The sequence below is a fragment of the Brachycentrus maculatus genome, unplaced genomic scaffold (genome assembly GCF_059751285.1).
Source record: "Brachycentrus maculatus isolate JH-2025_06_01 unplaced genomic scaffold, ASM5975128v1 h1tg000351l, whole genome shotgun sequence".
NCBI lineage: Eukaryota > Metazoa > Arthropoda > Insecta > Trichoptera > Brachycentridae > Brachycentrus > Brachycentrus maculatus.
Window position 1 is genome coordinate 129,031 of NW_028281100.1, and position 6,597 is coordinate 135,627.

A 6,597-nucleotide genomic window follows, 5' to 3' on the forward strand; every position below is an offset into this window, starting at 1 on the left:
ATTTTAAGAATTTAAAAATACTTCATATGCAGAGTACGTTGATTCCATTTTTTCTCCTGAATGATTACATCCTGTGCCAATATTTCAAATTCTGAAATTCAAAAAGCAGAAAAAATAAAATAGATAAGTAAGTACTAGAATGTGCAAGAATACCGTAGAAACTGGTAGAAATTATTGTACTCCTTGGTTCTCGAACATTACAGAAATATCTATGGTTAGTCTCCAGAGGTAAATAACTGTTGGCAAAATAAAATAAACATACTATTGTTAAATACAATTTGGTCAATATGGTATAATCACTCGGAAGGAATATCTAATTTGACATACTCAACCTATAAAGGATTGTGTAAGACTCGTTTTGTGTTTATAACAGCCGATATAATCAATATTTTCATTCATCAATTTCGTTTGCAAAATTCGGCTTCGTAAAAACGTCGTTTTCGTAAGTTGGTAACAAATGACCTCACATAAACTAATCCACACTATTACTATTACGGCTCTTTAAAGCAGATACATAAAGGGATACGCCCCATAACACACCAGGTACCGTAAAATTTGATGACGTATAGCGGTGTCCATTTTTCGTTTTATTCAAATATCTTAAGACTAATCCATCATTTCTCCCTTAATTCTCTACAGGTTTCCATAAGAATGTAACCGATAGTCTTTGATGTGATTTTTCATATGAATTTATTTGCCAATAATAACACAGAATGATTCATTCACTGGTATGCTCTGTAGGTAGGTTGTTAAACATTTAAAGTAAATATGTTACATGGTGATAAACATTATGCACAATAGTCTGGTATAGAAATGTGAATTGAATGCAAGCGACTAAACGTGTAAGAGTTTTCGTATTGGTAATGGACGTTATAGATTTAGTGGATGGTGAGAGTCACATGAATTCTCCAAAATATGAAAATTAAAATAAAACTCCAATCTATACAGATTTTGGCATATGCCAAAGAAGAGTTTTCTAGTTTTTGGGAACATCTCCAGAACCTTGGAGAAAACATTGAAGTACGAGGTCATGATGGCGACGACTTATCTGATGCAACGATCTGATCAGGAAGCTGACAGCTAAAGTAGATATTCAAAATGGCAGTGACCATTATCTTCAAGTGATGGATTCAATCTTAAAATGCGATTAAAGTAGCTAATAATTTACGTGTACTGGAAGTAAAATATATATTTATTCCAAATTCCCGCTCTGTAGTATGTATATGGAAATATGGCAACGAAAAACTAAAAAATGTACGCACTCGAGAATAGATAATATCGTTTCTACTTGAGAAAATATATAGAAAAAATAATTTCCATATCTGTTGTGTATGCAGAGTTAAAATAATAGTAAATATGGTTTTTATAAAAAATATATTAAATTAATTTCTAAACAATGTAATTTATAATACCGATATAAAAACATACAATAAAAAGGTTGAGATAACCTGACGTTCCAGAAAATACACGAAGTTTCATTGGTGGAATATTCTGGAATGCGACCAATAGCGAGCCGTGTATATAAAGAGCGGCGCTCGGCGGGAACGACATAATCATTTGAAACTCAGAGCAAGTTCGAGTGAAAACTGAAGAAGCCATAGTTGACTAAGTAACATTCCACGACGAGAACCAAGAAAGAAGAATTGAATATTATTAAACAAGAATACCAGTCGTGAAAATCTGAAAGCACTTTGGAGTTTAAAAGGAGTCGATAGTGTGAAAATATTTTTTGGAAGTCATAAAAGAGAAGGAAAAAACAGAAAAATGGTCGCGATCGGAATCGATTTGGGAACCACATATTCCTGCGTGGGAGTGTGGCAGAATGGAAATGTGGAGATCATAGCTAACGACCAGGGGAACAGGACGACGCCCTCGTACGTGGCCTTCACGGACACCGAGAGGCTCGTGGGGGACGCCGCCAAGAACCAAGTGGCCATGAACCCGGCCAACACGGTGTTCGACGCCAAGCGCCTCATCGGGCGCAAGTTCGCGGACCCCAAGGTGCGGGAGGACGCCGCGCACTGGCCCTTCCGCGTGGTGGCCGCGGGGGACAAGCCCGCCGTGCAGGTGGAGTACAAGGGCGAGAGCAAGACCTTCTCGCCCGAGGAGATCAGCTCCATGGTGCTGGCCAAGATGAAGCAAACGGCCGAGGCCTACCTCGGCTGCGGCGTGAGGGACGCGGTGGTCACGGTGCCCGCCTACTTCACGGACTCGCAGCGCCAGGCCACCAAGGACGCCGCCGCCATCGCCGGCCTGCGCGTGCTGCGCGTCGTCAACGAGCCCACGGCCGCCGCGCTCGCCTACGGGCTGGACAAGAACCTCGGCGGGGAGAAGAACGTGCTCATCTTCGACCTGGGCGGCGGCACGTTCGACGTGTCCATCCTGAGCATCGCTGAGGGCTCCCTGTTCGAGGTGAAGGCCACGGCCGGGGACACGCACCTGGGAGGCGAGGACTTTGACAACCGGCTGGTCACCCATCTGGCCGAGGAGTTCAAGCGTAAGTATAAGAAAGACTTGAGCGGCAACCCGCGCGCGCTGCGGCGCCTGCGCACGGCCGCCGAGAGGGCCAAGAGGACGCTGTCCTCCAGCACGGAGGCCACCATCGAGATAGACGCGCTCTACGAGGGAGTGGACCTGTACAGCAAGGTCTCCAGGGCCCGCTTCGAGGAGCTGTGCTCCGACCTGTTCCGGGGCACGCTCGAGCCCGTCGAGAAGGCGCTGAGGGACGCCAAGATGGACAAGAGCGACATCCACGACGTGGTGCTGGTGGGCGGGTCTACCAGGATCCCCAAAGTCCAGAGTCTCCTGCGGAACTTTTTCAACGGCAAGCAGCTGAACCTCTCTATCAACCCCGACGAGGCGGTGGCGTACGGCGCGGCCGTGCAGGCGGCCATCTTGAGCGGAGAGAGCGATTCCAAAATCCGCGACGTGTTGCTCGTGGACGTGGCTCCCCTGTCCCTCGGCATCGAGACGGCCGGAGGGGTGATGACCAAGATCGTGGAGCGCAACGCCCGCATTCCCTGCAAACAGACGCAGATCTTCTCGACGTACGCGGACAACCAGCCCGGGGTCAGCGTGCAGGTGTTCGAAGGCGAGCGCGCCATGACAAAGGACAACAACTTGCTGGGAACCTTCGAACTATCGGGGATTCCTCTGGCCCCGCGCGGAGTGCCCAAAATCGAGGTCACCTTCGACCTGGACGCCAACGGCATTCTGAACGTATCGGCGCGCGAAACGGGCTCCGGCAAGTCGAACTGCATCACCATCAAGAACGACAAGGGCCGCCTGTCTCAGAAGGACATAGAGCGCATGTTGGAAGAGGCGGAGCGCTTCCGCGCGGAAGACGAGGCGACACGCAGGCGAGTGGAGGCGCGCAACAAGCTGGAAGGGCAGGTGTTCGGCGCCAAGCAAGCCCTGGCGGAAGGAGGTAGCGCTTTGGGCGTAGAAGAGAGAAAGAGGGCGGAGACTCTGTGCGAGGAGGCGGTGCGCTGGCTGGACAGCAACACCCTGGCCGAGGTGGAGGAGTACGAGCACCGTCTGCGGGAGTTCTCCTCCGCGATAGAGCCGCTGCTTCGAGCGGGGCAGGGGTCAGGGCAGGGAGCCCGCCCCGCCTCAGGGTGTGCCCAGCAGGCCGGCAGTGCGCACCGTTCCGGACCCACCGTGGAAGAAGTAGACTAAGATACCTTCACATACTTGCACATTCCATCATCCCATCTTTTGAAATCACCAGGGCATTTGTCAATATTAAGAATTCTATTATTGTAAGACTGTTATTTTATTAAATGAAGATTAATGTAAATAATAAGAAAATAAACCAAGGTTAACACATTTTGGACGGGAAAAGTATTTCAACTCGTTCGGTTGGTAGATGCTTAAGGACAGAAAGGTATTTTTACCTTCTACGCTAGCTTCATTTCAAAGTCAAGATATTTTAATGTTTTTATATGAATATTATCTACCAATCTCATTTTAAAGGTCTTAACTATATGTATGTACATAATTATCAAATCCCAGCCAGCTTAAAAAACACTAGTCCAAAATATGTTAATATTCTAAGAGTTCTAGTATTACTATTTATTTTACATGTCAGACTATTATTTATTAATTCAGGAATTAATGTGATTAATTATTAGAAAATAATCTAGAGATAGTTTTGATGCTTTATTATGCTTAATATTTATTATATTATACTCTGAAATAGCACTTCATTCCCATTATACCTGTATATACCCACACATTCCATCACCCCATCTTTTCTCATTATCAAAGCATTCATTATAATATTAAGAATTCTAGTATTATTATTTATTTTACTTGTAAGACTTATATTGTAAGTGTGAAATAAATGTAAATAATGGTTAAAAAATAAACCAAAGTTAATATAATATTTCCGATGTTTTATTTTGCTTACTTTATTTTGCTTTATCCTCCGAAATGGCACATCCATTATAAACCTCTATTGGTGGATTGATAAACCTAGGAAATTTAAAAAAAAATCATTTAAAGTACCATACAACGAAGCTACTTTTACTTGAGCCCAGTACAAAAAAAATATTTAGATCTGTATTTAATAAAAAAATAAATAATAAAACCCTTATCCGCATCCCAATGGTGCATAGGGCACTGTATCATATTAACGCAGTGTTATCTTGATCGTTTACACATGAAGGAAAGGTGATCAGCCCTCCGCTTCAGGTACCAGTCCATGGTAATATTGAATAAATATTACAGTGAAAAAATCACTTATATTTATTTTACCCCCCTTGGGAATCGAACCCGGGACCTCCAGAACGGTAGCCGAGCGTGCTGACCATTACACTACGGAGGCGGACTGTATTTGGTCTACAATAATGAACGTAGCGACATGATTCATATTTTCCCTGACAGGTGACACTTATTGTCACCATACGTTCATTATTGTAAACCAAATACAGATTTAAATCTCTTTTTTGTACTGGGCTCAAGTAACACATCAAAGTTCTACGGTAGTAATTATTCAAACATCTATTTTAGAGTTTTGTATGCAGGTAGGATACGGAAGATAGTTATGTCACAAATACCCAGGTCAACTGAAAACTAATATTTCTTGAATCCATTTGCAATTGGAGGGAATCAAACTTGAGATCACAGTTTCACATTTGAGCATCTACCTGTGTATAATACTTGGACAATTCAGCAGCGCAAGATTAAATTATAAAATATTTTTTGTATTAACACAACTCCAACGCGTGTTTTTTATATTATTTTTTGACATCTCATCAAAGATGAAGAAGAATATGGAAGTCTGGGCATTTACGGGGCTGACGACCGTCATAGGCTGGTTTAAGTGATCAATTTACACACGTGTAACATTCACCAATTCTACCCATTATTGACAGCCACACTACTCAAATTCTTGGAAGTTCTATATATATGAACCAATTTAGAAACCTTGTTCTTGAATCACTAGAACTTCACTAGAGACATCTATTGGTGAGATGTAAAGAAGCTTTTTACTAAGCAGAAACTCTTATATTAGTATGTGAGGTCCGAATCCTAGTGATGAACAGGTATTTGGACACACTCAAAATGTTGCATGTTTTTTACGTCTGCGGACCGCTGGCGACGGGATTTGATAATTGTGTACATATTAGTTAACATCTTAACAAAGAGGTACATAATATTCATACTAAAACATTAAAAAAATCCTTTTTTCTGGCTTTGAAATGAGGCCGGCGCAGAAGGTAAAAATACCTATCCTGTCCTTAAGCATCAATCGACTGAATATGTAGAAATACATTTCCTGTCCTTAGTGTTTTAATAAGCAGTGCCAGATTTAAGTACAAGCTAAGTACTTTGTAGCTCAGGCCGCAAAATTGGTAGCCATAATAAATTTCTCATTATTTTTTTATTTATTAACATTTCAATCAAAACAGACCATCTATTGTAAGTTATTTTTACAGTCTTACAATTCTTGTGCTGCTATATTTGTCAAATGCAATGTACCGTAACATATGGATAAGTTGAGGGGTGCTGGAAGTCAAACTCACTCAGTCTTTTGGTACAACGCTGCCGTAGGATGCATTGCGCATTTCTGTACTGTTTTTTTAGAGGCATGGAAATTAAAATTTCCTGAAAAAAATTAATGCTGTCACCCGCCGTGTGGCATTTTGTTGAAACCACAGCCCTTAATGCCATTCAACTGAGGTACGAAGAAGACATATCATGGTTCTGTAGCGCTCTCCATTGACCGTAACATTTTGGAAAAAAATATGGGCTAATGATTCCGCCTGCACATGAAGCACACCAAGCAGTGACTTTTAATGGATGTAAGAGCATCTCGACAAAGGCTTCTGGGTTTTCTCCACTCCGAATTTGGCGAATCTGCTTATTGACTAACTAACTAACTAACTAACCATCACGCCGCTTCCCCGCAGGAGTAGGCAGAGAGAATAGAGCGCCACACCACTCTGTCCTTGCAAACATTCTTCGCCTCTTCCACGTTCATGCATCTCCTCATACATACCCGCCGATTGTTACGACTCCTAACATGACCACTTTCAAGTATTTGGCATACCTGATCGTGCCATGTTTTTCTCGGTCTTCCTCTGCTTCTTT

The 6,597-nt window shown here is 42.8% G+C and overlaps 1 pseudogene across 1 annotated transcript; it reads left to right on the top strand.

Annotated features, from left to right (window-relative positions):
- The first annotated feature begins 1,555 nt into the window (after positions 1–1,555).
- Positions 1,556–4,382, top strand: LOC148303751 (heat shock protein 70 B2 pseudogene; annotated as a pseudogene). The gene has a single exon (XR_015838431.1). The product of XR_015838431.1 is annotated as a heat shock protein 70 B2 pseudogene (transcript).
- The last annotated feature ends 2,215 nt before the right edge of the window (positions 4,383–6,597 follow it).